This window comes from Lissotriton helveticus, chromosome 3_1, assembly GCF_964261635.1.
Source record: "Lissotriton helveticus chromosome 3_1, aLisHel1.1, whole genome shotgun sequence".
Classification (NCBI taxonomy): Eukaryota; Metazoa; Chordata; class Amphibia; order Caudata; family Salamandridae; genus Lissotriton; species Lissotriton helveticus.
The window spans coordinates 1,571,045,261-1,571,066,285 of NC_136061.1; positions in this window are offsets into that span (position 1 = coordinate 1,571,045,261).

Sequence of the window (21,025 nt, forward strand, 5' to 3'; positions counted from 1 at the left end):
GTAACACCTGCCCTGAGCAGTTCTTAGCCATGTTATCCAATGGGAGGTGGATAACATGGCTAAGAGTATTAGCTCGGTAATGCATGAATATCGCTGAGTTTTTAGCGATATTCATGCATTGCGGCCAATTATTATCGCATTTGCGATAAACCTTGATAATAGTAAGGTTTATCTTCGATAATTTCTGACGATGCTTAGTGGTAAAAAATTGGTTGGTAAGCATCGTTAGCGATAAATATCGCTTAACTTTGGTAATATGCCCCAACGTCTGTTAACGTTCGATTCGAAGGAAATGAGGAAGTGTTGAAAAACATTGTCTGCGCCATCTTGCCTTTTTTGAAATGCCACACTTTTGTCGTGCACGGCAGCCATTTTAGATGTCTTGACCAGACCCACTCTCTGCACGCTGTCGATTCGTAGCATGGCTCCTCACCCACGCAAGCATCTTCCCTAGGCACTGGTCACCACCGCTCTCTGTCTTATGCATGGGCAATAAACCTCCCCCCATCTGCGCTGCTCTTCCCTGAGAATCACACTCTGTGCCCGCCCGACACCTCCCTTTCGCCCTATTCACTACCGCACCCTCTGACACTCCTCTTTCTCTGTGTCCGATTGTCCAGGCTATCAGCTAGCCCTGCAGATGTAGTTTATGGCCCCAGCTGTAAAGAATCACCCCTCTTCAAAGGAGTTATAGTAGATCAAGGCCCACACTCGATGAGATCCGTCACACCACACGTGTTCCTACTATCTGAAAACCATCCTGTATTGTGATTGGGGAGGGGACCGAGCCTGAAGCGGAAGATTCCAGGAATGACTCTTTGTACATCAAAGTTTTTACAATTATGTGTCACATTAAAAATATATAGCACTCCAACAAAGTAGTAGGAATATAAAACTTTAATAACATATAAATATATACAACAAAACAAAAACAGTAAAAACATTTAAACAACGAAGAGACCGTGGCAATTTCTTTTTAATTATCCAATAGATTTATTGAAATTGACAGCACCAATAATGAAATATTCTTGTCAGTAGCGGTCTGTTGTGCGAATAGTTCCAAGGCAGCAGAACGCGCTGAAATCTAGATGGCACGAAAGTGATGTCTAGTAAGTTGCCGCCCAGCAAAAAACGGCGTGGGGCGCCGCGGGGGTGAGTGAGTCCAGTAGGCACCACAGCTATTCTTACCGGCATTGCAGAATTACTGCTGGGGACAATGCCTGTGCTGTAGCAGGGTCACAGCAGAAACAAAAAGGATTCTGTTGAAGATGTTGTTGGTTTTCAATTTGAAAACAGTTCTGGTGTCAACTGCTATGCTAATGTAGTGGTTAATGTTTTGTTTTCTCTAGAAAATGTAAAAGAGGGGGAGGCAGTCCAAAGTTCCGTTAAAAGGGCAAAGGAAAGGATCGGTGGTTTGAACTATCAGTCAAAAAGGGGAGGGGGTGCAATAATTTTTCCTACCGGGTCACACTGTGCTTTCACCGGAAGTGAGGTCTGCAGGATTCTAGTAATTCAAAGTGAGGCTGGCGCCAGCATGGGAGCGCCGACGTCCCGCGGATACAGTTTCGTCACTCCACGGGCGATCATGGCAGTCATTCCCCATCGGGGGTCGGAGACTCCCGCGGCTCCTCTAGAATCTTCAAGGTCGTGGAGGACTACGGTGGTGGAGTCAACCAGTGACCGGGCCATTTCTTTATGTTGGGCCCGCTCTTGCCAGGTCGACCGCCATTTTGAGAGTTCGGCAGCTACCGGCGATCGCGGGGTCACATGAGCGGACGGGCTCCACCCTGCCGGGCGAGACGTTGCAGCATGGCCACAGTGGAAGAACCCTTTTCCGGGCGCCTGGAGCGCTGAGGGTGCAGCTGGGAAGCCTCCACCTGGGGAGGCGGGAGAGGCCTGTTCGCACCGTCTCTCCCTCCCAGTGCACCCCACGGCGTCTCGCTTGAGATTTGTTATGGCCGGACCAGGCGATGAGGACGAGGGGGGGGTCGGAGGCATGTGCAAGACATCCCCCCAGTGTTGTCGCAGCCATTATAAAAGAAAGAAGTGTCCCGTCCGTCTTCGGGCCGGGCTTCCGGTGGATGTCGGCCGGACGCCCCTGGCTCTGGCCCCATGAACGGGTTTCTTGGTTTATCGGCTGCAGCCGGATCCCGTCGGCCTCGGCCCCCCGACCGTTGGTGGTCGGACCGGAAGAGCATGTGGCAGGACTACCTGCAACTCTCAAGGGCCACCGCGGCCGGACTGGGAGAGAGAGGGGAGGGTCGAGGAGACATTCCCCCCCCCTGCAACTGTTCAGCGTTGTAAAGGCAATCCCCTGGCCGGGTCCCGCTGGCCTCGGCCTCTCCTTCGGCTACACCCTACGTTAGGATCTCCTGGCCGAGGCGTGGCAGCAGGACCTGCCTTATATGGGCTGCTCCCGGCTGGGCGTAGCCGGAACCCTGCCCCACCTTGGAAGTTTCCAGAGTGGGGGTGGATGTTCTACTGACTTGCATTTTCCCTAGTCTATCGATTTTTTTGGCGTGGCAGGCGGTGGGACAGCGAGGGGTGATTTGGTTTCTCTTACTGTTTTTCTGGTCTCTCACCACTGGCATATTTTAACGTTTTCTTGTTTCTAGGACATTAATAGGTTTTATCATTACGTTATGTTATCGTTTCTTTGTTCGTTGTTTAATAAAAGTTCATGTTCATCAGTGGCCTACTGATTTTCGTTTTCCTATTTTTTTCTTTCCAGGTTGTTTCATGGTAAAGTTTCTGTTAACAGGATACAGTGATCACTTCGTTATTATTGCATATGTCCTTTTCACTAGGGGTGCTCTCTGGTCGGGCCAGATGACGTATCTCTAGTAAATGGTCCGGGTGAAAAAGGTGCATCAATCAGTGGGGAGTAGATAGGCATGACAGATTACAACGGGGGAGAACGGTCCGCATTACGTACCCTTTCACTACTTGCAAAGATTTTCCTACGTTTATTTGCAAACAGGGAATACCTCCAAAAAGAACTAATTCCCAAACAGTCAATGTTCGGACAATCAATCAATCAATGAGGAATGAAATAGGTACGACGTGTTAAAGGCTTGCGTTACCTACCCTTCACTATCTGCAAAGGGAGATAGAATATTCCTATTCTTCCTCGTTTGCAGGTAGAGAAGATCCTTAAGAGAATTAACTTCGAACAATTCAATGCTCGATTGAAACAATCAACAAGGGGTACTGTGAACACAAATGAACGCCGCTTATATACATACGCATTGCTATTTTCAACAGGTTGTTCCTAATGTTTCTATTTTAGCGAGGTCAAAAGAGATCCCATTAGTGGCCTACTGATTTTGCTCGATTCCTTTTGTTTTTTTACACGATTTTTCGCTATCTGCAAACACTAAACAGAGTATTGCGACTCTGTGCTTGTTTGTAAATAGAGAATGAACCAAAGAGAACAATCAATCAAATGGAGAGAGAAGCAGGCACGACGGATTACAAAGGGGGCAAAGGGCTGCGTTAACTACCCTTCACTATCTGCAAAGAGAGAGTACTCCTAATAGAAATGAGGGGTGGGGGGCAGCAATCAAAGCAGATCAGTGTGCATAAACACGAAAAAAAAAATTCTTACCACGTACTTGACATTCGACAGCTTATGATATTTGCTATTAAAAAACCATTGAAATTCACTGAAAAAACCATAGGTTATAGACCATATATAGTTAGGAATTAGCATTTACAAAACCTTGAAAATTCACTGAAAAAACCATAGGTTATAGACCATATATAGTTAGGAATTAGCATTTACAAAACCTTGAAAATTCACTGAAAAAACCATAGGTTATAGACCATATATAGTTAGGAATTAGCATTTAAAAAACCTTATTTTACTCACACAAAACCATTGAAATTCCATATATAGTTAGTTGCACTAACTATATATCGCGCACCCGCAATCCACTGCTGATGATGTCACATATTACATCATTCATGACATGGTCAGTGACATCACTGATGACATCACTGATGACATCTCAAATGACATCACTGATGACATCACTGATGACATCTCATTTGACATCAATGACCACATCACTGATGATATCATTCATGTGACAATACAATGCATCTCCTCACACTTTAATATAACCTCTGTTACACCCAGTGTTAAATACAGAGTATAATTTTTGAAACCATTGACACACCAATACTAGTTACTACATACGCACTCAGTGATTCCTATGTTTACACACACATTCACTCATTTACCCATACAATCATTCATACATACAATCACTCATCTTTACAACACTATCATATGCACTCATACACCTATACAGACTCTCACACTCTGTCACTCATCCATGGAGTTACTCACACACCTAGTCAGTCCTGTAAAGAATCAATCACACTTCCATTTTCTAATCTATACAGTTAAACATAGAGCACCTTACATTTTGAAACATATACTAACACATAATTACTCTCTTATACAATCATTGATACAAGTACACATTGATCTGCACAGAGTCACACACCTCCCAGCCAGCCACACACACACTCAGTCTCCCATACAAATACTTGGGCAATCAATCAATAACCCATATAGTTACTCATATAGCTACTGATCAACACATGCAGCAGTTTACAGAACAACAGACATAATGATGCACAAATTAAGACAGTTTAGTCACTAACCCATGCACTCAGTGAGACACATTTAATCACTCACTCATACAGTCAGTCACGCACCTACTAAATCCTTCATCCAGACACTTCTACATCTACTCATTCTTCAATATGTAAAACATATTTAAACTTTACAGAAACACACAGTCACTGGATGATGTCATCAGTGATGTCATCAGTGATGTCATTTGAGATGTCATCAGTGATGTCATCAGTGATGTCACTGACCATGTCATGAATGATGTAATATGTGACATCATCAGCAGTGGATTGCGGGTGCGCGATATATAGTTAGTGCAACTAACTATATATGGAATTTCAATGGTTTTGTGTGAGTAAAATAAGGTTTTTTAAATGCTAATTCCTAACTATATATGGTCTATAACCTATGGTTTTTTCAGTGAATATATATATATATATATATATATATATAAAATATAAAATATTTTTGATACCTAATTTCAGAGGGTATATGTACATTATCTTATGTTTAGGTCTATAATTATTTTCTACTTTCTAAATTTGTTTTGCTTGAGCATATGGTTAAACGAGAAGAAACGTGCATCATAGTCTGCCTTCATAGTTGCTTCAATTATGGTCCCAACTGCTATATCATCATTGGTTAAATTAAGATTGCCAATTAGCATGTAGGTGCATAACTGTTCTTGTGTCATAGGAAGGACACAAGTAGCCTGTTTGGACATATTAATCTCAAGTCTATTCTGCTGGTCAGATGCAGGCGCACTTTCAATCTGGGAGGGAAAGGAAAGTTGTGTATTGATCTGGAGGAGGACAACAACATATATGTTTTTGAGGCTAACACTTCTATATAATTTCTAGCAGTGCACATGCAGTGAGACATTCTGATAATGATAATGATAATGATATTTATAAAGCACACAAATACCAAAATGGTGTTTCGGTGCTGATCTCATGATTAGTTTAACAATGCAGACAATTCATTAATGCCTGATACTGTGAGACAGTTGGGCCGAGAATGTCCTCTGCATGATGAACAGATGTGCCTCTGCCCTGCATGCCCAAACTGCATACCTGTGATTGTGTTTTTTAAGATTGTTGGTCTTGCCACACACTAATCCTGTGTGCACGTAGTGACCTAGGCCTGGTCTTTTGACAATGATGGCTTCTGGACCTGGTCCTGAACTGGGAGGGGTGCACCAGGCGCACCCTCATAGTGACAGGGGGCTACTTTCCCTATCGGGGATTTTATGTGTGAAGTAGAGTGGTTCAGTGCACCATGGTCGGTGAATTGTAGTAACAGGCTTTTACCTTTGAGGCAGGAATGCATGCTTACAGACCCATTCATATAAACGTCTGCAGCTCATGATGAACCCATTAGCCTGAATGTGACATCCAGTGCATTGTATGCATGTGCTAGATGTGATAGTATGGCCAGCTTGAGTGATACAGGCCTACCGGTTCCATTTTGGAAGCCTGCCTCTTGTACCAGAGTACAAGATGGTGGAGAGATTGCTTCCTCCAGATAACACATGTGTATTACAGGTATCTCTGAGAAGGGATGCCGCCATTAGATGCTATGGTAAGGTAAGAGGAGATGTGCTTTTCTCAGAATTGTCAGTAGTGTTCCTGATACATTGGGCTGCAAAATTCTCTGACTGCAGTTGCCATTAGGTGGATGGCATGGTGTACAGGGTAGGGCTGCAGCAACTGTTGTTAGGGAAAGGAGCAAAGGTTCTTGTCCCTCTTCCTGATCTCTGTGAGGAGGGGTCCTAAATAAATGGATGCACACTGCTCTCAGCTCTTTGTGCTCCTATAGTGAGAACGCCACCCGAACACTGCCCTGTTGAGCAAGGCACACTTTCAGACAGGATACATGAAAGGGCCAAACCGGTTCCAAGGATCAGATTTGGAATATTCATCCTCCGTATGTGAGACTGGTATAAACGGGGAGCTTAAGACCCATCGATATTCATTGCTGTGGTCTCTTCTAAGAAGGAGGGATACTCCACAGAGTACTCCTGTACTACTACGCAGCCAACTCTCCAGAGCCAAGATACTATTGCCTGGAGTTTGATCTGAAGGAGGAATCCTGGACTGTCCTGGGTTCCAAGATATCCTAACAAAATGCTGTTCTGCTGTTCCTTTAATATTAGAATGCAGATTCAAGATGTGGCTGTGTCCAGCTAGGCCCACCAAGTGTCTATAGTTGAAAATCCATTTGTTGGATTTGAATGCCCTCACACACCCTTTCAGGTGTCATGCTTCATCATATGGGCTGCTCCTCGTTGGGTCGGCGGTGCAATACCCAACGGGCTCACCTTAAAAAGGGGCACTTTATCGGAGATCTTTTATCCAACAGACGTATGGTGAAGTGTGGGTATGGGGGCAGAAGGATGTAGATGTGCAGACGTGATTTTAAAAGGTAGGACTGGGAGTACCTGGCATCAAACAGTTTTATTCTGGGGGTCTCCTGTCCTCATTAAAAACAGTGAACACAGCACTCGTCCGAGAGTAATGTCACGAGGTAGAGTGTCCGTGTTTATTCATCAGGGGTTAACATGTTTCTCGCGTCTTGAGTAGTTACTCGCGATTCTTCAGGACCAAAACAAATGAAAAACTATCTACACTTAAAATTCTATTGCTAACTCAGTTATTGCAAAAGAAGACAGGTTTATCCTATTTGTGGTGAAATACCTGTGGTAGCCTAGATCTGCCTACAATGGAAAGAAGGAGATAGTATTAGAGGCATGTAAATTGAAAACATATATGAAGGCAGAGCACATGTTGCGACACTGCATTCAGTTCTAAAATAATTGTGGTGATCGCCGTCGACTAAGGCGCACAATAGAACAATAAAAGGTGTGTGGTGGATCTCCCAACAGTGAACTAAGGTGATAGTACGCCCCTGTGGGAAATCTGTGGAGCAGCAGGAACAAAGGGAACTGACTCACCTAAGTCAGTAATATTTCCAGACTTCAACAGTACCCGGTGGTCAAAACACAGTGCGTTGCTCCTATGTAAACTGGACTATACATGGGGTGATTAAAACAGGAAAGGCATACTGGTTGTCATGTGTTAATGATATAGAAAAACAAGTGTTTTTAGTCAATAGAACATTCAGGGTGGTTAATATGTTGAGGCATAAACTCTATTGTTTCCGGTCTGTTCCGCTAAATAAATATTGTTAACCAATAACCAAGCAGGTATGGGTGGTGCTGTAGCCACATCGATGTCGGAATAAGGTTATCTGGAGAGAATGCTACAATAGCCATGTCGCGTGTGGTTTACATTTACTCGGTCTCCCCACTAGAATGCTGTCTTTTCAGGTTTAGGCGCTTGGCACACCATCGGAGAATCTTATGTGATCTAGTGTGATCTAGTGGTTTTAAAAGGCAGGGCTTGTCTAAGGAAGGGTTATGGGACAACACATATTGAGAGCGCTAAGGTGAAAGTGTTACATCGCTCTCCCTAAAAAAGTAAATTCTGAAGCATTGTTAACACCCCCTTCATGTGAGAGATTGACTGTAACGCTCAGCACATGTCTAGTGGGGAAAGGCCCCTTGGTAGTCGTCTGGGTGTTTATCTGGATAGCGTAGATTACTAGTGTAGTCAGGAAAACCCCATAGGTTCGGCAGAGTTTAAACTTCATCGTTGCCGATAACCAGGAGGTCGATAGTATACACGCAGTCCCTGTGGTCGCGTGGCATGTGCATTTTGCCGGGTGGAGCAATGTAAATGCATTGCGGTCACTGTAGTCAGTTAGACGAATGGCGCATGACCTTCAGTAGAAGGTACGGATAAAAAGGGGATATTGCATCAGGTGCAGGTAATTCAAAAGGTCTCGCAATGTTTGTGGGTCATCTAGTTTCTAGTAACAAAATGTTAAAATGTTGCCGCGATCTTAAGCGGTTCAGATTCTTTATGTTAATAACATTATAAAATCAATTAAACAAGTCACCGGGATCTACAGCGTGTTGAAGGGTCACAAAGTACAAGCGCTACGGTTTCTACTCACTTTTAGTGTCCAAGCGTCGGTCATCTAGACCTACCCCACGCAGCGGGTCCGGGAGGTAATTGGTAACGCTGCCGGACAGAATTTAATGTGATTACAGACTCATGTGGGGTGGGGCTTCGGTGCAAGAGTCAGTAAACCTCGTCAGGCTGGTGGCCATCTTAGGGCAGTGTAGGATTTGGATTATTCAGGGTAAACGTGGTATGTAGGGAGCCAAACACATGTTTTTGAAGGTGCTCCTTAATGGTCAAGAGCGGCACAGTATACAGTGTGTTTTATTATCCATATTTCCTGCAAAAATGAAACCAAAACATCAACTGTCAAACATTCAAGTAATGGTGGATCGTCTAAGACAGGAGGTACCAGTCCACAGTTATGTGTGTTAGATTGACATATCGGATGTGTGACATAAAGACCCATCCCCCAGCAGGAGTCAGATAGTGTCTACCAGTCAATATCATGCATTATGGGCACCCAGTTACAGTAATTAGGTCCTGATTGAGCTCCATGGGATATCCTCATTTAGCCCTGTTTCGTTGGAGGACAAACAATGTATCCATCGTCGTTCTTTGATAAAGAGGCCTTCCTTGGAAGTCCTTGGGTTAGCTTCAAGTATTACCCATTTCATGGAGACGGGTGAGTGGTTTTCTGTAATGTAATGGGTACACATTTTGGTGTTGGTCTTGCATCAGGGAAAATTGCTGCGATGCTCTGAAATCCGCTGTTTTATGGGGCGAGTTGTCATCCCCACATAATAAAGGGCACAGGGACACGTCAAGAGGTAAATGCAATTGGCTGTATTGCAGTTTGTGTGTCCCCTCATTTCCCATGTGAAGTTGTTTGTCAGAGTGATGGTTTTATGTACATAGGTAAAAGCGCACGCGCTGCACATGCCACAGGGATAGTGTCCCTTAACTGTTGGCAGTTGCCATAAGGTACTTTGTTGATTAATGCCTCGTTTTCTGGGTCTTGTTTGTACTAGTACATTTTTGATGTTTTTAGTGCGTTGAAAAGCAAAACATGGCTTCTCAAGGGTTAGGTTTCCTGTAATCAAAATGTTCCAGTATTTTTCTAATATTTTTGTCAGTCTGTTTCAAGATATCCTACCTGAAAGTGAGGCAAGGAAGCACCAAGTCTATAGGAGGGGTGGATCATGGGAAGGACTGCTGTAGTTGATCCTGTGGTAGGGTCTGTCTCATACAGACTCCCTAAGCAAGTGTGCCAAAGGGCTCATGGTACTGCCTGATCTTACAGTGCAACCAACCTTCGGTATTTTCCCCGTTGTAGCTGACAGGCACTTAGAACTGTGTGCCCATGTGGACCAGGATAAGAACCCGCTGGTGGCCAGTGTGCCCCCAAGGGGTCTGCATGACCACAGCATTGCCAAGTGTGTTGTTGGGTAGGAGGCAGTCCGGAAGATAAGTGATCAGAAAGGTGCCCCGGGGATGTCTTGTGAGCATCAAGGTCGTTGCCTCGAGTGTGGCCTTCACCTTCAAGAAGAAGTGCCAAGCATTCACCAAAATGCTGGAGTGAGACGCATTGTGAATTAAGTACCCTCCAGAGTGCCAGAGTGAGCCACAATCCATGTCCAGCCACCCGGAAGTAGGGCTCCCAGGGCTTCATTTGTGAAAAAATTAAGTGCCAGTTCCCGCATCATGAGCCTTTTGCACCTTACACCAATGACAGTGTTCATACAAATACAAACCATCATACTCAATTCAGACCATTCCAAGCCTCCAAAGCTATATTAATGGCATGGGTAACAGGTAGTAGTCATTTTTTATGCATGTGGAATTAATAAACAACTGTTGTTGTGCTCATCTCTAAATTAGACAAACATCGCCTCCATGTAGCAGACTGTGATATGTACCTGTGTCGCTAATTAAGTGCCGGTGTTGAGCACTTAAAACCACTGGCTCAAATTAAGCACTGCTGGCCTCATCAGAAGCTTCCACTCCTGCTGTGACTTTCTGAGTGACACCCTGTGCAGCTGATTGCTGCGTGGCTCCTGAGAAGATTGACATGTGCCACCTGGAGGCACCTGTTGCCTGTGAGATCACGCTGCTACCGGGAAAGCCGAACGCACCCCCGCACTGCTTCCTCAAACTTCGGGAGAGACTGACTGAACAGGCCCTGGCCGAGAGACTGAGTGCAACGTTTAGTTAAAAAAATAGGGGAAATAAGAACTGCATCCACTAACCTATCTTGAACGCTGAACCTGAGGAGGATGGGAGCCAAAATACAGTGGGATCCATTAGAGGCAGGTGGAGGACTAGTTAGCGGAGGCCTCTTCATAATGACGTGGATCCGTGAACTGGGTATTCATACATTAACGACTGTGCAGCGGAATGCTATATTTTCTGTGTAATAAAATACTGTTCTACAAGCACATAAAGGGTTTACTTGGCCCAGTTGGCAAAGCCGCAGTAAGTCAGATACTGGGGCAGCAGTGGTAAAAATCCTCAACCCCCCGATTGTGGCCCAGTAAACCCTGCCTACCCCATGGCCTCCTCAATCAAGTCTCACATAGACCAAATGTTAACGGCTGCTAGCTGTTTCTGAATTTAATCAATGCAGAAAACAGGAGCTGCCCATTCAATCACAATGAAGCATGGGTCATATATAACAATCTGTAACAAAGAAGCAAGTGGTAAAATTCTAAGTAACTTTTTATTTTAAATGTTAGCACTGGTGGAATACCTCGATTCCCACCAAGCCAGAGAATGCATCAAAGAAAAATAGTAATATTAAAACACTCTCAATATGAAGGAATCAGGAGTGTTTATTTTTGTATAAAAAATAATTCCATATTATTGCAAAATGTTCAGATGTTCAAAGCTACTGTGAACACATAGTTAATTAAAACATACGTGCGTATAAGCAAACGGTACAGGATGGGCTTTTAGACATGTTGAGCCAGTTGTAAGAATCATTTACCGGTTGCAAATAGCCCATCGATCCGTTTGTGACAGGCAAAATGCATTTTGCCATGTACAAAAGGCAAATTGCAACTCGGTAACTTGGTACCGAATTGCATTTTGCTTTTGCGATTCAGTATCAGGAAGATAGGTGTTTAGGGCATCCCTTCCCAATACCAATTAACACTGGTATGTATGAATGTTTTGCGACCGGGAATGCGGTCACAAAACACTTGCAGTTAGGTTGGTGATAACCCATTCGCAAATGGGAAGGGGTCCCCAATGGATCCCTTCCCCTTTTTCAATGTGGGCACCAACATTTTTTAAGAGCAGGCACCACTGCCTACTCTTAAAAAATGAAAACATAGTTTTTCATTTTTATTTTGAAATGCACCCCATTTTCCTTTAAGGAAAACGGGCTGCATTTCAAAAGAAAGACCTGCTTTATTTAAAAAGCAGTCACAGACATGGTGGTCTGCTGACCCCAGCAGGTTACCATCCCTGTGGGTGCTAGCCATTGCCAATGGGTTTCAAATTGCAACCTTCCTCACGAGTATTAATGAGGCATGTCCCTTGCGACCCATTGGGAAAGGCAAACTGTAAAACACACTGTTGTACATAGCTGTTTACAATTTCCTCAAGTCATTAAATTAAAGCTGTTCACAGGTGACATTGAATTATTTTCTACAAATAACCCTTGTTGTCAATGTTTCAATCCTATGAGAATAATGAGATCAACAGGATGAACCACAACAATGGAGTCAACAAGCACCAATTAACAGTGGGAATTGGGTGAGCCAGTCACACCTAAAAATAATTAATGATGAAAAAAGGAGATGTTTTGATTCAGAATTTAAGGTCACATTATCTAGCTGCAACAAAAGTGGTAGGCTTCCCTTTCATTTGTTGGGGGCATTATTTATGCCCTGAATTAACTCTTCCTCCTACCTTACTAATTAAATTGTATATATCATTATGGATGGACACCTTCTACATTGCTCTGCCTGCTGTAGTACATCACTCTCTCTCATGACATAATGCTGTCTCCTGTGGTATAGATTGCCATTCAATGGCCACATATAACATGATCCTATTTTTCATGTGTGGCTTGCAGTGCCTTCCAAAGTCCACATGTATTTTTTGCTTAGTGATACCCACTGATGACGTCGATTGTGCGAGCTGAACATGAGTTGAGTTAGAGCCCATCTTGTCTATCTTTTAAATGTGTCTGGCTTATTTGATTTTATGTGCATTGCCTGAACAATACAATAGAGTGGTGTAGGACCATCTTTTTTGCCGCAAGATGGGTATTTAATATGCCCAGGATGTGAAATTCACTGTTTGCTGAGTTTGCAGAGTTCTCTGCACTCTGCACTCGACGGAGCATACAGAGTTCAGAAAAACTCTGTTCCGCATAGCGGAGCCGAGTTTTTTTCCTCACTCGTGCTCCCCAATGGCAAGCTGACGAGCACTAACAAGGAAAATCCACCTCCCGGTGAGATTTTTCCTCACTCACGCTCCCCAACATCAAGTTGGTGAGCGCGAGTGAGAAAAATCTACCTCCCGGTAAGATCTCTCAATGCGGGGAGTTCGATTTATGTAGGTGGTCGCGGCCACTCACGTTGAGAAACCTTCCGTTCGCGTTGAGAAAGTTGCAGCTCGAGTAGAAAATCTACTCGAGTCGCAGAAAAGAAGCAGCACCCTCCTGCACTGCGCAGTGTGCCGTTCGGGTTGATTTTCCAATGCAGGACAAACACCCAGTGCTGAAAATAAACATGAACAGGCATGACCAAGCGCACTCCGTGTAGCGCAGAGAGTTTTCTGGTCACTTCGCTGAGTTCTGCGTAGTGGATATCCGCTAACTCCACCCAGGCTTAGTATTTAACATTTGGTGAAAAGTTGGTTCTTGCACAGCATTTTAGGTCGCCTCTGTGAGCACTTAGGGTTGGAGTGTTTGTGTCTTTGATACTGGTGTCGCTTCCAGTGTTATCAGTAGAGATGTGTGCAGTGGTGGAGGCTAGATATGAGGCCTAGTTGCTTCTGGAGTCCTCATTCATGGCATTTTGTAATGTAATGTGGCACGCTGCGGAAAGCGAAATCATGCATTTTCAGGAGAATAGTGCGTTTCAATTCTAGAACAATTACTTGTAACTTTCTCTCACTTTGTTCCATCACTTTCATCTCTCCATGCCATGTGTGCCTGTACCCCTTGTGCAAAAGGTTGTTTCTCAAGAGCACTCTGTGCCTCCCATACACTTTTTGCGGCATGTGTTCTAAGTCACTAACAGCACCTGTGCTTATCTTGCAGACAAGCTCACTATCTCTGGTGGTTCGCTGCACACCTGCAGCCAGGACACAGTGGTGTAATGAAACTCGATGGGGGCCCCCTGCAACGTGCATTGAATGGGCACCACACACTCCTGACCGAGTCAGGAGCTCTCAGTATCTACCCGTGCACAGTGCCTGAGGGGGCCTGATGTACCACGGGGGCTATTGTTAAGCCACTGCCCGGACACTATCAGACTTCAGACTAAGAAGTGTAAACAACAACAAAAGAAAAACAGACCTTTTCCATCTATACACCACAGATTTGGAAGAATATTCAGTCCTGATGCTGTTCTAATTTAGGAAAGAGATGAACAAGCTACATCACAACGCATCAATTGATCACAACTCAGCTTCCTTTCCTATTACTTGCTGACTTTAAGCTTGCCTCTGACCATGTACAACGCTCCACTGCCTATTGGTGAGGGTCACGCTATAGACATACCTTATACATATATACATTATTGTCCCACAACAGTTGATTTGGCAAAGATGCAGGTGAGGCGAAAATGCCAAGCCAATATATACTACAGGTCTGTGTCATAAATGAAAGCTTTGTTCCTGAGCTCTTTGATTTAGCTTAACTAGTTTTCACAATATATTAAATGTAAAGTGGAAGTGAAGGGGTATGTAGCCCTGGCCTACCTTTCAGGAGCACAGTGGGTGTTTTATCTATGCCTCTGAATTGTGCTGTGTGTGCTGTTTGCATAATGACAGCCCATACTGCTGTACTTAATTGCATCAGGCGTTTAGCATTCCCCGGCCCAAACCATGTTTCCCTGCAGTTTGTATTGTTCTAAGGCCATGCAGCATTATGCTTCACTTCCCCTTTCAGGTGTCAAGTGGATCTAATAAGTGTACAGGTAAAATATATGTAAGGTGAAATGTTGACATTAGGTCCCACCTTTACCATAAAAGATTTCACATTCCTTCTTCAGCTACAGAAATATAACATGGCAATAAAGGGGGTGAATAAACCTAGAAGGTGTTTCTCTATATACTTTTAATCATAACATTAGATGAACCAGCAATAAACACCTCTTTCATGTTTATTAATTCATCCACACACAAAGGGGCAAATGTATTAACTTTTCACAGAACGCAGAGCAGCAGCCAAAGTTGCTGAGCTGCGTTGCTGGTTTCCTCTCTCCCTTTTCTGATGCACTTTAGGCTGTCATGCACAAATGCACACATCCTTGGAACCATAATGATGTGTGCATTCTGTTAAGCATAGAAGTTGTACTAGAAGGGGACCCTTCCAGTACAAACACTATATTTGAATACTTTTCCCACTTTGTATGAGTGCTGTACATTTAGGACAGATGCAAAGTTGGAAAAATGTGGAGAGTTTTGGAACCTGTTCCACAGTTACACCTGCCTCAAGGAGGCATACTTTTGTGGTAGACATCTCTGTCTACAAATGTTAATAGATAGTGATTTTCACCAAAACCTATAAGTGTTTGCATGGGAATGCCCATGTTCCAACCATGTTACGACCCCTTGACGTAAACAGTGCAATGTAGCAACTCGTGCTACTTTGCCTTACTTTATGCAACTTTTAACCACAAATCATGATATGCAGTGGAAGGTAAATCTTATGACAACACTTTGTGCAGGGGTTTCATCACTTTTGGGACGCAAACCTGGTATAAAGTGTTAGTAAATCTGGGCTCTAGAATATACAAAAATATACAAATACGTATTCATAAATCTTCTGCCTGTTAACCCAAAGATCTTATTTCATTGTCATAAAACAGTAGAAGCCATGATCAGTTTACATCAAATTACACGTGGTCCTTAAAGAGATAGACCAGGCAATAAGAACAATGTGCTGTTGCTTCATATGCTTAACAACAAAGTTGTGAGAAACTGAGACCCAGGATGAATATAAATGTTGTAGAGAAGGCATGAAAGGAATGAAAATCTGAGGAATGCCACAAGGTATTGTGTTTGTAGATGATTCAAAGGATTAAAACCTGACATTTTGACTACACTAGGAAAGACATGCATGGATCAATTGCAGCCCTGAACCGGTGCTACCTTCTCACTATATGACATAACTTTTCAGGATTTGGAAATGTACATTTTACATAAGCACATCATGTCCATCTCTTAATGAACAGTCTGACTTTGTCTTTCTGCTTAGATTTGTTTGTGGAATTTTAAACCAGGTTTTAATCAAAAATTGAAAATATGTAGTGCAGAATGAGCAGGTTGGTGGAATGTCCCATATCATAAAGGTGACCTACTCAGAAGATCACATTATGCCATGTGATTTGACCTCCAAATTCCCTGTCATCAGTATAAAATAAGTGTAGATAATTACAATATATAGAGGCTAAATATGTCTGAAAAGAGGAAAAGCAAGACCAATTGCTGGTACGCACTGTGGCTTGGTATTCATTATTTTCAATTGGTAAGACTACTAGAAAGTGAGGTCTTCAGTGGTTGGCCATATATCAAAGAAGTAGGATCCATAACATCCTGTACGTCAGTAACCAACATACCAATAAAATATTCAGTTATATTTTTCAATGTGAAGAATTACCTTTAGCATTAGATAAGTATACTCTTTAGAACATTTTGAATCAATAATGACATGCTATGAGAATTTTGTTTGAAAGTACCATTATGGGGGCATGGCCAGCAGCATAGCCAAGCAGAATGTTTATAAGGTCCTGCCTGCCCTGCTTAGTATGACTTTTCCTTGGGCAAGGTTAATTGCCCGCCACAAGCGGAATCAGAGGAGCCAGGGTTTGAAAATCATGACTAGACCCTGTACTACGGCTGAGGCCTTGCATGAGGCTGAGAAGCTGGCGAAGGCGACAGGCCTGAGTGGCCTGAGTAACCAAGGGAATCCCATGCCCCTCGCACCACCTGAGGTCCCGAGGGGAGCGGCTGGGTGGAGGTGGTGGTGGGCCTGCCAGCACAAGGCACAGAGAAGTAAACACTGGGGCCTGCAGGCAAGAGGGGCCAAGCGGTTGCAGTGAACAGGCAGGAACACGTGCGGCGAAACATCTGATCTGCCAACCCGATGAGCGCTGAAACTGGGTGACTGCCTTGAGCCAGGAATCAGAGACCGAACCAGGGGCTCTCATCGATGTAGTGGTAGAGTGGAGAGAGACGCCCACACCTACTGCCTGCCCTTCCGAGTCGGGCTGGATGTTGTCGCCCCCCCCCCCCCCATACCTCCTAAATCCTGAGGGAAGTCAGCCGGAACAAGGGCGATAACAAAACTGCCGGCTTGGGCAATAGAGAAGCAAACACGAGGACCCACAAGCAAGAAGGGCTGCACGGTTGTGGTATGCAGGCAGTGCCACACCGCAACAGACCAACAGAGCCGGCTGCCAAGTAAGTGCGACGACTAGAGGAGCTTCCCCTTGGGGCCCAGGGTTGGAGATTGAAGGCTGTCCCGAGGGGTTTTGATGCCATCGGAGGCCAGGCAGAGAGAAGTGGCCATGCTCACCATTGACCCTCAGTCCAGGAAAAGTTGATCCCTCTGTAGGGGGCCGGAAAGGTAAGTGTGGGGGTGAAAATCCTGGCACAGAGGGACGACCATACAGTCATGGCCCGGTAGATGGGCTGCACACTGATCCTTGAGAGTCCCTGGTCTGCACCGCCCCAGACTGGGAAGAAGCACACAGAGGTGCAGTGCGGGGTGCTCTTTGTGTCAGACTGGCCACGGGACCCCTCCCACTGAAAACACACAAGTGACTTTCCTGAAAATTAAATTTAAGACATCCTGGAACAACGGCAAGACAGATACACAACTGGCCTAAAACTCGCCTGCACGGACTGACCCAGAATCAGGATTAATATAGACCTTGATTTTACACATGTCAGTAGAGGCAGTGCACATTGGACGCACACCCTAATTTCTAAGTGAGACTAGGAATCTTCCCATATACCTTGAAACAGAGTTGATATCAGAACTAGGGGGGTGAAGGCCCCTTAAGTTGTCCCTGGACTGCCCGCTAGACCCGCCCAGTGCCACAGAGCGTAGGTGAGGGGGAATTTATGCCTAATAGACAAAGACACGATAAGGCAAACCCAGAGAGCCAAAAAATTCAAATAAGATATACAGGGACATGGGTGATGCCGCAATGGGTCAGAAGTAGCGGAGACACTGGGAATACAAGTGTACACCCAGAGCAAGTAAAAGGATCACACTGACATCCCCACATGCATTCAACAATGGGGAAAGACAAAGAACTCAAATCTCCTAGACAAGGGAAAGAGGACCGCTACACAAAACCGGTCACCCAACCTGAAACCAATGGCAGACATGGCTACACTGCTGCAGGCATTACAATCCTCCAGAGTGATACTGGAAGATAAAATAGAGGAAGTTCACTCGGAGGTAACAATGCTTCTCCAGGACTTGTGCAACATCTCCGAAAGGGTTGCCTCGGGCATAAAGCACATCACGGAAGATGGAGAGGCACTAAGAGAATTACACACAGGGGTGGCGGAGCACCTTAAAACCAGCCAAAACGTTCTCTGGCGCATCGATGATGCTGAAAACAGGGCCCGGCAAAATAACCTCTGCTTTGCGGCTTCCCAGAGGGACTCGAGGAGGCGAGTGCACCGAACTTCCTGTCCACATGGCTGAAAAACATCATCTCACCTGACACATTCTTTGTTTGTTTTGTGATTGAAAGATCACATTGGGGATTGAATGCAAGACCCCCACCAGGTGCTCCCCCCAGGCCAATAATAGCGAGATTTCTTAACTTTCTCGACAGAGACATGATCCTGCGAGAAGCCAGAAGACTGGGAGAAATAAGATATGAAAACTCTAAAATAATGATCTTTCCAGACTATAGCCGTGAGGTACAACGCCAACGGTAGACCTTTGAAACAGTGAAAGCCAAACTCAGGACCCACCAAATACAGTACATGCACATGTTCCCAGCAATGCTCAAAGTCATCTTTATAGGCAAAACACACTTCTTTCAATCTCCGGAAGAGACCTGGGCATGGCCAGTCCTGCATCTCTGTGGAGAGAGGCGAACCGAAACACGCCCATCAGGCAGACTAATCTCTGGGAGAAATGGGAAACCGCAACGAAGACGCAACATGGAACACCGGGAGGCCAAAACATGGGGGGCGCCCCATATGCGCTGAAAGGATCAAGACAGAGTGGAAGAGAACTCAAAATAACAGGGCATGCTCCCACACGGAAGAAAACAACAGCAACTAATGAATCCAGTCTGAGAGATTCCATCTCGGAATCTGATAAACTCAAGATGTCTTCGAAAAACGAAACTCCACACCCACTAGTCACTGAAATAATAACAGTGGAGCATAACATGGAACCGGATCACCTGCCACAACACGAGGAAATCATTGGACCAACTCACTCAGGAGAATGAACTGCAACAAATGCTCCAGCCACAGTGAAAACAGCACTATAAACAATACATCGTCCGTCCCCTACCTAACACTGATATACAGAGAACAGAGGGACTGCTAAGGTGAAAGTTTTCCAGAGAAGACTGAACTGTTTGCATGCTGTGAGAGTTTCAACTTATAGCATAATATTTTAATAGTTGGGGGGAGGGCGACAGACCTCTCCTTCTCTTCTTACACATGGTAACCCAATGGTTTGGAGGTTGAGTGATGTGAGAATGATGTGGGGGTTGGGGTGGGGGGTTTTGGGGAGGGATATTGAAATACTGTCATGTAAGTTCAAATGCAGATTTACTGCACGGGTTGAGATGGGCAGTGGCTCTGGTGTTTGAAGGGAAGTTCCAAGTACAGGACACACATACGGTTAGCACGAGTAGGAGATATGCTGCATCCATGACAACTTCTTTAGATAACTCGGCCCTCACTTGCCTTATGTGGAATGTAAACAGCCTTGGAGACAGAATCAAAAGAGGGTTAGTCTTGCACCACATTAAACACTGATACCCAGATGTGGTAATGCTCCAGGAGACTCACCTTCATGTACCAAATGTGGGTTCCTGGGGAGAGGAACGCATAGGGTGTTGGCCCATGCAGGATATACCACAGGATCTTGAGAAGTAGCGATTATGATAAGAAAGGCACTCCCTTTGAGGTATCACATACATGGGTGGACTCCTGTGGCACATCCACTGGGGTGCCGGGTACTTGGGGCAGAATTAAATTGACCCTGGTCTGCATCTACGCCCCACCACGACTACAGGTGTGTACATTGGCTAAAGAGACAGAAGTCCTCCCAGAGGCTCTGGCCTTCCTCCATGTGGAAGGAGGTCAGTTCAATGGTGTAATAGACACGTCCATGGATTTCACCGGAGGTCAGTGCCACCCGGCCGCATTTACCCCACTGCCGCGATTCCCAGACACAATCGTTCTGGTGGACGTGTGGAGGGCACAGAACCCACAGATTAAACAATACTCATATTTCTCTGGGGCACATAGGGTCTATTCGAGGCTGGACTACCTTTTCATCCTGGCAGGAGAACTGGGAGAGGTCCGAGAGACAGACTATCTAGCCAGAGGACTATCCGATCATTCACCATTATGGATACAGGTGGGAGATAGGGATAGGAAAACACAACCCCAATGGAGGCTCAGAGCCTGGGACCTACAAAACGGAAATATTATCAGAGGAATCAGGGCAGACACCAAAATCTTCTTTAGAGAAAATTAGGGAAAGGTCAGGTCTGAAGTTACACTCTGGGAAGCATATGAACCTGTGTTGAGAGACAGGGCACAAAACTATCTGGTGTGGGAAAAGAAAAAGGAAACTGAACAGATAGAGAACGTGGAATGCCAGATCCTGGCTTTAGAGGAACAGGTCATTGCTAAGTCAGACCTGCTACTCACCCAATAGCTGTATGCTTTAAGACACGAGTTTAGAGACCTGACACATGATGCCGCTAGAGACCAATATGAAGCTACCCTTCACTGATTATACGATGTTGGTGATAAGGCTGGAAAACTATTAGCCTGGGTAAGTAAAAAAGACACAGAGAGTAGGTGGGTCCAGTCCATAGTAGATGTCCAGGGACTGATATATACCACAGATGAGCAGATAGCGATGGCGTTTGGCACACACTATAATGATTTCTTTGAGGCTAAACCCCTCTGCGATGCACCTGAGATAGAGGACAACTTGACAGGAATACAGACC